The sequence below is a fragment of the Myotis yumanensis genome, unplaced genomic scaffold (genome assembly GCF_028538775.1).
Source record: "Myotis yumanensis isolate MYYU_CA2020_CCGP unplaced genomic scaffold, mMyoYum1.0.hap1 SCAF_7, whole genome shotgun sequence".
NCBI classification, from domain to species: domain Eukaryota; kingdom Metazoa; phylum Chordata; class Mammalia; order Chiroptera; family Vespertilionidae; genus Myotis; species Myotis yumanensis.
Genome location: NW_027223758.1, coordinates 50,823,413 through 50,834,437, shown reverse-complemented (window position 1 = coordinate 50,834,437; position 11,025 = coordinate 50,823,413). Strand labels below are relative to the sequence as shown.

The 11,025-nt window shown below is 37.9% G+C and overlaps 1 pseudogene; it reads left to right on the top strand.

Annotated features, from left to right (window-relative positions):
* The first annotated feature begins 1,403 nt into the window (after positions 1-1,403).
* Positions 1,404-2,162, top strand: LOC139013489 (zinc finger CCCH domain-containing protein 15 pseudogene; annotated as a pseudogene).
* The last annotated feature ends 8,863 nt before the right edge of the window (positions 2,163-11,025 follow it).

The following is an 11,025-nucleotide window of genomic DNA, read 5'->3' as shown; positions in this document are numbered from 1 at the left end:
ATGCAGCTTCACGATCTTGAGTTTTATCCATGATGTTACATGTGCTCCTAACCAGCTTGATGCTTGTTGCTCATGCTTCATTCTTAAGAATATTTAGAGCCTTATTTAGGACCACAGGAGTGCTCTGCTAAAATGTAATATTGCCGGAGAAATTAACATTGAATTTGTAAGTACCACCTCTACTTCAATTGCAAGAAGAGAATAATTATAATCAAAGACATACTGAATTTAAAGGTCAAGGTATTTGCTTATCAGTCTCCTCTAGTCGTTGTTCCACAAATATGTGTGTGGTAGAGCAGCTAGGCCTTTAGGGAAGGGCATGACAGAAAGCTGATCTCCAAGCACATGGCAGCCGGTGAGCACTGGGGAGTGGGATGCTCTGTGCAGCAGTGAGGGTCCCGGCTGGTGGGCAGATGCATGGATTCCAGCTCTAACTTTGGCTTCACTGTATGTGACCCTCAGCCTCCCAGGTTTCATGTCTACCCATAAAATAAGGGTAATACCACTTCCTTCTCAGGGTTGTTGTGAGAATAAAAAGAACTCAGTGTGACAATTATTATGAGAAACAATCAGTATTTTAATCTGGAAACCATTGAGGAACTGGTCTAGATGAATCACATGCTTTAGCCCAGCATTTGGGTTCAGACAACCTAAGTTTACATTCTAAGCCAATTGCAGAGCTGTGAGATTTTAAGGAAGTATTTTCAAATTTTATGATTTCTTTCTACAAATGAGGACATAGGTGTTTTGTAAACAAGAACTGAAATATGCATGTAAAGTGCTTCATACAGAACTTCCCACGTGCTACTGGCTGAGGGTAGGGGGAACTGTTCTTGTCATTTACACATACATGGTCATGACAACCCATGTAACAGTGCTCCTGACAATGTCCCTTCAAGGGCAGAAGTTATGTACGGCTTAAACCATACACACTAAAATCTTAGGTTATTTTTCTGATCTTGAGAAATAAAAGAAAAACACATAAGAATCCTAGTGACTATTTTTAACTTTATAATCTAAGATTTAGCTCTCATCAGGTTAAAAAAAACCATGTTTTTAATCTATCGGAGAGAGGGGTGTAAAATCATGGAGCTCAGTGCCGTGGTGAGTGCTGTGACAGTGAGAGATATTAGTCTGGGAAAGAAGCTCCAGCTAAGTCAGAGATCTACGTTCTGTTGGGGAAAAGTACGTAGAGTCAGACTAATGTATCTGTTGATACTATATTGAACTCCCTACTGAGTAAAAGTTTAATTTTATTTTACCTATAATTATAAGCTTCGTGTAAGTGTGTAGAAATTATAGTTTTTCATCTGTAGTAAGAAAATGAAGGTGGGCGTGTGGGGCTGGGCCCCTGGACAGTGTCCAGCTGTGCCCCAGTCTGGCCGGTGCCACCTGTCTCCACCATGCCCCCCAAGAAGTAGGCTCAGGCTTGGTGGGGCGCGGGGTGGGGGGCAGCAAGAAAGCAAAGCAGAATAAGAAGGAGACGATCATCGAAGGCAAAACTTTTGGTCTAAAGAACAAGAAAGGAGCAAAGCAGCAGAAGTTTATCAAGGCTGTCACTCATCAAGTTAAGTTTGGTCAGCGGAATCCACGCCAGGTAGCACAGAGTGAAGCTGAAAAGAAATTAAGGAAAGATGACAAGAAGAAAGAATTGCAAGAGCTAAATGAGCTGTTCAAACCTGTAGCTGCTGCTCAAAAAATAAGTAAAGGTGCCGACCCCAAGTCTGTGGTGTGCGCCTTCTTCAAGCAAGGGCAGTGCAGGAAGGGGGACAAGTGCAAGTCCTCCCATGACCTCAGTCTGGAGAGGAAGGGCGAGAAGCCAAGTGTTTACATTGATGCAAGAGATGAAGAACTTGAAAAAGATACTATGGAAAACTGGGATGAGAAGAAACGGAAAGAAGTAGTGAACAAGAAGCACGGTGAAGCGGAAAAGAAAAATCCAAAAAACGCAAATAGTGTGCAAGCATTTCCTTGAAGCTATTGAAAACAACAAATACAGCTGGTTTGGGTATGCCCGGGAGGGGGCGATATTTGTACGTATTGTCATGCACTTCTTCCTGGATTTGTATTGAAAAAAAGATAAAAAGAAAGAAGAGAAAGAAGATGAAATTTTATCAACCAACAAGTCCATGGAAACATTCATCCCGCTCAGCATGAATTGAAATGGACTGCATTAATTTCTTCCACCAGGATGTCAATTCCCATGCTGCTTTTGGAGGGCTCGCTGTCCACAAAGGACTCTTCTCCCTCCGTCTTGTCTCCGACTTTGGCTCCATCTCATAGAAAATGCAGGTAGTAAATGAAATACCTCATTGCAGAGACCTCGTCGTAACTGCCCACTCCGTGCGAGGTGTCCTACTTCCCCAGCTTCCGGTGCCATTGGCCATGTGTCACTGCAAGGGCATCCATTTACAGTGAAGGACCCTTTATGTAATGCCGTTTTAATGGGTGGTTTTATTTCTTTTGTATTCAGATGTTAAAAGACTGCCTAAAACTTGAGCGCTGTACTTCCGGAAGGCAACTGCAATGCAGATTCAGTGTTGTATGGTTTTGGAGAAGTAGGTGGACCTTTAAAATGAAACTTCTTTAATCTGACAGATCAACTGCAATGCCCTGTGGTGAACGGTTTTAATCGTATCCCTCTTCTTTTTTGCCAATAAAGTTGTAAATAAAGACCATCATACATTAAAATCCAAAAAAAAAAAAAAAAAATGAAGGTGAAGAATACATAAGATGCTTGCTTAGCAACTGTGTTTCAAGAAAAATGAAAAGCGACATTTACATTGTAAATGACATATGAATGATGAAAGATATATACAAATCTCAGTTTGTGGAAGAAAATGCTTCTTATTCCTTTTGGATAGGATATCCCACACATTTTCTAAGAAATACCATTTCTTTGAAAATGTAATATTTGTATCATATTTTCCCCAGCTTAGTTCACCTCAAAAAGCCTGAAAATATAAAATTTCAATCCAGTAAAGAATATGTTTATTTTTTTATCTTATAGTTATTATGAAAAATTTATCTTTTTTCATAAATTTAAAAAGCAATTATCATATAATAACATATCTTATCCTTCAAGAAAGAAAACTCACTGAACAATTGGAATTTCTTCATTTGATAAAATTAATATTGCACTATCTTTATTTTGATTAATAATCAGCAATGATTACAAACACCTTAAACTTCAGTATAGCTCAGTGAAAGGGAAATAAAAATGGTTTATTTCTCCTAAGAACTAGATTTAAATATTGCTTTTATTAAAGTGAAATAGCAACATCCTTTAAAATCATATGCATTTGTGAACATCAGTGTACATATTTGTGAAATGTAGGAATTGACCTTGTTGTTCTGTGAAATATCTTACAATAATTAGTCTAACCCATAGGAAACAGAAATAAATATTAGCCATTTATTATTATAAGGCCAGTAATTCAAGCTTCCTCTTCTTCATATTCATTTGGTCAAGCAATTAATAGCATTTAATCAATCATTCACATGTACCAAGCAATCTTATATATTAAAGGGACCTCTCTTTTAATAAGGAAAATAATTTATAACAAATTTTTTTTTTAATAATTAAAGTAATTATCCATATGAAATCCACTTAGTAAAATCCTGTTTTCTAAATTCTTTTTGTCATGATATGTTACAATTTCAATAAAAATATAATTGTTCTCATTAATTTGATTTCCTAGAAAAATTTATTTTTCTCATGTTTTATTGCATAATATCTAATTTGCATCATATAATGGTCTATAAAATGTTGTCACACCAACATATATGATTCAGTAAGCCATCATTTTTTTCTAAGAAGATCATAAATAATATGCAAGTTATGTTACAATGATGGCTATATTCAACTCATCATGACACCAAAAAGAAGATAGTGAGGAAACTGCTAAAAAGAAGTTAACTAAGGCCAAGATCAGATGCTTTAAGTGGATCACATATTATTTAAATACATGTGAGATACTTTATTTTGAGGGTCTCCTACCTGTAGGTAGAGCTGAGGCATGTGTTCTTAGGACAAAGTTCTTACAAAAGAGGACATTTTTCAATCATGCCATTCCAAAACTCATCAATGTGCTGGCTTGGGGAATACTGGCTGGAGAAGACAAATAAGAGATTGCTTCCCAAGGAAAATTATCTTTAAGACAGAATATTGATGAAGGGTAACAGAGGTAAAAGTGGCTGCACCCAGGTGAAGTTATATGAGAAGTTTCACAATAGCATTAATCATAATAATTAGCTCACACTTATGTACCACCTGTAATATACACAAGGCATTTTATAAGTTCTTTCCATAAATGAACTCATATAGTATTCATAAAACCTTATGAAATAGGTACTATTATTATTTCCATAATGTAGGTAAGGAAGCTAAAGCACAGAGATGTTAATTAACATGCCCCAAATCACACAGCTAGCAATTGGTGGAGCCAGATAATCTGTCTCCTGAGTTTTACTATGGCCATTGTCCCAAGAAGGAAACTTCTCTGGAGTGCCAGGAGATAAAAGTTTAATTTAGATATGTACATCTCTCCTAGCTCATTAAAAGGTGTATTTCAAATATAATTTTGTTTTATGGTATTTATCAAATACTTTGTATATTTATATTATTTTGATTATCTGTGTACCATTAATAATTATATTAATGTGCCAATTGGGAAGAAAAAATTAACAGCAATAAAGGATTACACCATTTTAAATTTTATCATATAACATATATTATCTACTAGTATACATAAATATTTACACTTGTGGACAAGAACTAAGGATGTTCAGTTAAATGCTTTCAAAAATAAAAGCAGCCCTAGCCAGGCTCAGTGGATAGAGCGTCTGTCTATGGTCTGAAGGGTTCTGGTTTCGATTCTAGTCAAGGGTATATGCCTGGATTGCGGGCTCAATCCCCAGTAGGGGATGTGCAGGAGGCAGCCAATCAATGATTCCCTTTCATCAATGATGTTTCTATCTCTCTCTCCCTCTCCCTTCCTCTCTGAAATCAATAAAAATATATTTTAAAAAATTTTAAAAATTAAAAGCATATTGTAAGAGGATGTGATACTTTGGGAAGATCAAATGCAATTAGGAATTCGAAGACCAAAACACAATGATGTAAAATTTATGACTATTAAAGAAGAGTTTTTTTGTACATTTTAAATCAGCTCTGGCAGATAATGAATGACATTGGTGTTTGTAATCTATGGCATATATTTTAGTGAGATTCAATAGTTTTAGTGCATAATATCAATATTTACAATATTGCAAATTACATCCTTGTACTTTAACTTATGATGAAAAGCCTAATGTGTCCATTTAAATGTGAAAAGAAATATATACTTTTCCAAAGAAATTAGGAAATATATTTGGAAATAACTATTCTAGAGAATGGAGAAGTTAGGAGCTTTCTCCACCACTTAGGAACCTGTGCCAAACCTCAGGTAAATGCCAAAACGCTTAGTGAAAGGGGCCTGTTTTCCCCCTAAAACCTGGAAATTTTATTCTTCCTACCTCCTTCCCACCATATCAAAGAAAAGGAGATTACCTCCAGTTTGGCCCCATCCAATACAAGGTCACAAATAACACCCAGAGGGCTTTAGGAAAAATAAAATTTTTGTCAGTTATTAATTACGTTGTTAAGCTACAAGATATCATGAATTAACTCGTAATGATTAAGTCACAACATGTGGATGTCTGTATCTTTGCAGGACACACCAGATGCCTTGCAGATTCTTAGGAACGATGCATATCTGCTGATGAGACATTTCAGCAAATAATGTTTTAGACAAAAAAGACTCAAGAGACTTGTTCTTTTCATTTTCACTTAAGTTCAACAGTTGTAAGTCACTCATAAAAAGTGTTTGGCACTGTGTCTTCTGAGATAGTTAAGAGCTTTATAATCCCTGTGGCCTGGCAAGCTGCCAGAGCAGTATTTCAAAGTCAGATTAAAATAGGTTATGTGGAAAGAGCTAATCAAGAGTGACTCCATATGCTAATCATTTGAAACCATTTGCTGATGAGTTAAGTGCACTCTACAAGTGACGGTCCATGTCACAGAGCTGTTTAGTTCCCTTTGTAACACAATTCTAGAAAAAAATAATTGTTGCTCTCTGACCTTTGTCTCTGAGTCAACCCCACCTCATGGCAGATAGAGGAGCAAATCTCCAGAAAATGAAAATGGTCCCCAAGCCCACTGCCCTTTTTTCTTTTTCACACATACTAGGTAACCCTAGGTAAAAATAAAAACAAAGATGAAAATTTCCAAGTTCACATTTAAAACTTTTTTTTACAGTGTGATTTTATTTTTTAAAAATAAATCTTTATTGTTGAAAGTATTACATATGTCCTCCTTTCCCCCCCCCCCAATTAACCCCCTCCAGCCTACCCCCACCCCTCACCCAGGTCTTCAGCACCCTATTATCTGTGACCATGGGTTATGCATATATGCATACAAGGTCTTTGGTTGATTACTTCTCACCCACCCACCCTCTCTGCCTTCCCTCCAAAATTACTTATTCTGTTCCAAGCTTCCACTCTAAAAGCAAATGTAAGACTCTGGGCCAATATGAAGCCAAAGGGCGCTCTCAAACTGAGGTCCCCACACCAGCGGCATCAGCCTCACATAAAATACATGAATTCTTGGGCCCCAACCCAAACTTACTGAATCAGAATCTGGGGTGTAACAAGCCATCCGCCCCTCCCCCCCGCAGCGATTGCCGTACACATTAAATTTTGGGAACCACTGGCCTGGAGGCATGTTCATGTTCTTGGGAATGATAGATCCTGAACTCTGACACTCACTGTGTATATGACACCTGCTCATTTGCATATATTCTCTCAGTTTTAGTTTGATGAATCCATGAGTTAAAGACAGTGTTGGCTGAGAGGATGTCCTCATATAGAAAGTGGGAGTAAAACACCTCTCAGAATGCACAGATTGCTTCTAAATCAGCGAAACTGGAAGTACCATGGAATGGGATGATGAGAAGAAAATATTTCAAGCCTTAGGACAGAAGACACTCTGTTAGCCAAGCCTGCTGTGTGAGCACCCACATGTTCTGAGACAGACAGCTACTCCTGTGGCTGCTTTTCACAGAATGCCACCAACCCACCTCCCAAGCTGAAGGGGTGATATATTTCCTAAAATTGATTGTGATGAGTCTTCCCCAACCTGTCAGGTTCATCCTCTGAAAATAGCTGGGGAGTGACATGTTCAAGACCCCAAGAGAAAGAGTGTCTATCCAATTTGGGGGCAGGAGAAGGGCCATTCAATTTCATTGTTGTCTTCATCTGATGGGAAGTATGCCTTCTGTGCGTGTCTCAGTGAGAAAGGGTTGCTGAGTTCACTTGGACTGGGCTGTTCTTCTCAGATGATGGGTGTGTACAGTGTTGTGAGTGTTTAGCATTCACAATTCTTCACATCCAATAATTGTAAAGAGCACTAATTCAGTGAAATTAGTGATGATTTATGATCTGTGAGTTAGTTTGGGAGCTTAACAGATATTTGTACTGTCAATTTTAAGTAAAAGCATATCCCATGTTTGGAACAAGCAGATGATCTTTTCAGAGACAAGACATTCAGGAGTAGCGGTCTCTCTTATCCTGATGGGAGCTCGTCCCTCATCAGCCTGACATCCTTCAGGAATCTGAACAGAGTGTCTCATTGGAACAGCTTCCCTGCTAACTCTGGCTAATGTTTAACTTGCCTTCCCTTTCTATTCCTGTCTCCTTCATTTTCTTTATAGTACTGACCAATAGCTGACCTTGTAAACATGCACAGTTAGACACCTAACCTCCCCAGGGCAAGGATCCTTCCTGTTTGCTCACTGAAATAACCCCAGCACTTAGAAGTGTGCCTGAATGTGGCAGTTACTCAATATTTGTTCAATGCATAACTTCTTCTCTTTGTTGTTTTCATCAGTATGTAACCACCAGTACATATTTTCAATGTATAATTTTCATTAGAAACTAAAAGTCATGCTGCTTAAATTTTGTTTTGAACGCAACAATTCAAAAAAGGTCCCACTATCAGAAAGTTATTCTTCTCAGAGGTGGAAGGATGAGTCCCTTCTTAATTAGAATCCAACCCTGTAGTGTAGCCCATTTTTCTTCTTACTTGGGGCACTGTGAAATGGAACCTAAAGCATAGAACTTTGTTTCTATAGCATCCTTTTCTTTTAATATTCAACATTTTATTTATCTATTAGAGGCCCAGTGTACAAAATTCATGCACGGATAGGGTCCCTAGGCCTGGCCGGCAATCAGAGCCAATCGGGGTCTTCCGGCTGCCAGAAGGGGCCTCCATTCGCTCTTCACTGCCCCCTGGTGGTCAGCGCATGTCATATTGAGTGATCTAACTCCCGGTCTCCCAGTCGAACTCCAGAGGGGACACTTTACATATTAGCCTTTTATATATATAGATTTATTTTTATTTTTCAATTACAGTTGTCACTCATTAGTTTATATTTTGCTTTTGGTGTAAAATTTTAAAACAGAAAATAAAAGTACATGACACCACATGAAAATATAGGGTGAGGCAATTGTTTAGCTTTTTACAGTAAATCTCCATTTGGAATTTTTTTAAATGTCAGCAATCTGCAGATCTTGTGGAGGAGAAAAATGACTAGGAGAGAGCGCACAGAAAAGTGTGAGACATCAATATGCCTTTACAGCCTTTGTGACAGGACAGTCAGGAACCCCTACACCAGGAAAGGAAGAACAGGAGAGTGCGGTGGGCAAGGCCCAGGAATGAGAAGCCTCCAACAAGGACTGTGAGGGAACCTGTCTTACAGAGTCACTGGGGTAAACAGAAATCATTGCCTAATTCAAAAACTTATTCATGATACTTTCCAAAAAAAATAACCAAAGCCTGTCATTGAGTTAAATAATTTTAATATATTTTATTGATTTTTTTTTTTTCAGAGAGGAAGGGAGAGAGATAGAGAGTTAGAAACATCGATTTGAAAGAAACACCGATCAGCTGCCTCCTGCACATCTCCCACCGGGGATGTGCCCGCAACCCAAGTACATGACCTTGACCGGAATCGAACCTGGGACCTTTCAGTCCACAGGCCGACGCTCTATCCACTGAGCCAAACCGGTTTCGGCGAGTTAAATAATTTTAGAAAGATAAAAAATATCTAAAGAATTAGATTTGTGGCTCCGCAGGTTAAGTAAAAGTTACAACTATTTTAAAGGAAAGAATTAAAAGACAATAAAGGCATGAACTTCCTAAGTTTAGGTCAAGAAAGAACCAAAAGAAACCTAATTCTCATTTCTTCTTCACATGGGTAATGTAGTATGTGGCACTTAAGTTTTCTTATTCCTGGCTTTTATTATTTTTCAAAAATGTCATTAGTGTCCATATCCTCAAAATGATCAAAATGGGGGTGGGCAGGGGGTGAGGGACTTCTCTGGGGCGATTGTTCCCAGATCCCTGTATCACCAGGAATCCTCCTGTGGAATGTGGAGGACAGGTCAGGCCATCACAGCCAGGGGAGGGGAGGGGCCTCCTGAAATGGAAAGCCAGCCCACTACCTGAGACAGTAGTTTCATAGGCAAGACTATATATCTACATATTATATTTTATTATCTAAGTGTCTTAATTAGGGAGCTTGTCCACTTTGGTTGGACAAAATCTCATGTTTGGTTATGATGTGGCTATATTCCCTATATCGTTCCCTTACATAGGAAACCAATCTAGTTCCCACAGTGCGACTTCTGACCTTCAGGAATGATTCCTTATGTGTATTTTCTTACAGAAATTTTTGTACACCCTACTCATTGATGGGTTCCACAATTAAATTTAAACAGTATTTTGATTGGCAGATGCCTCTAATCTAGCAAGCTTCATTATCAATATTATTTATTCTCAGTTTCATCTGGTTTGAGAATCCTTATTTGCCAGAAAAGTATAATATGAATGTGATATCACATCCTTTCATTCCTAAGCAAATGGCAATCACACTTCATTGATGGTGCTGAATAAAGTACATTCATACAACATACTTTCCCCAAACTTGTGAAGGTCCTTCAGGCAAGTTATCAGGAGTGAGTGAGCCACTCAATTATAGAGCCAACTTCTGGGGAAAATCAGTACAAATAAACATGTAAACACCTGTCAATCTTAATTTATTTCCATTTACATTTTTGAACTTTGTATGAAAGTAGCAAAATCAATTTTTTTTTCAAAATAGATTTTAAATTAAAACTAGTATTGCATGTATTACAGGTAGATAATTTACAAGGAACTCACACTTGAATTGATACTCAAGAAACAATAATTTAGGCCTTTGTTAGTAAAACAGAAATTCAAAGAAACTTTTAGATATTTTGGAAATTTTTACTAAAAGTGAGAATAAAACAAGTAAGACATCAATTTGCTTTTAATAAGACTAGTATGAGATTTCCTAATGTTTTCTTTCCCCTTTATTTTTATTGTTGACACTATTGCAGATGTCCCTGTCTCCCCTCTACCCAGCCCTGGCCCCTCTTCCCTCTGTCCATCACCACACTGTTCTCTATGTCCGTGGGTTATGCATATATGTTCTTTGGCTAAATACTCAAGAAACAAGCAAAGGAGGAAAAGATCTGAAGCCATCATCACATCTCCAGGATCTTTTTCACCACCTTGACATCCTTGGGTCTAGAAGGATTTGAGAGGTCCCTCAGCAAGTTGCACAGTTCACGTTACCTTCATGGAAGAGAGTGATTTAATCATGAAAACATTTTATACTTTGTCGCATAACTGCTGTGAGCTTATGTAACATTTTCAAAGGAACCTCATCAACCCTCAGACTGCGGCTTTTTTTATTGTAAAGAATCCTATACAACCAGACATATCCTGCTTAAAGCACATCATCTATGAGAACCCTTGCTAACAAAACCTGGTCTCTTCTTCCCAGAATATCTGGTAATGGGATGTTTACAAGAAAGTAGCTTACAGGCCTTCTCTCTCTTTCCTGCAGGTCTTCTATTGGTAGGAAGAGAATAAATCAGAGAATTTCTTCTTGATCTTTC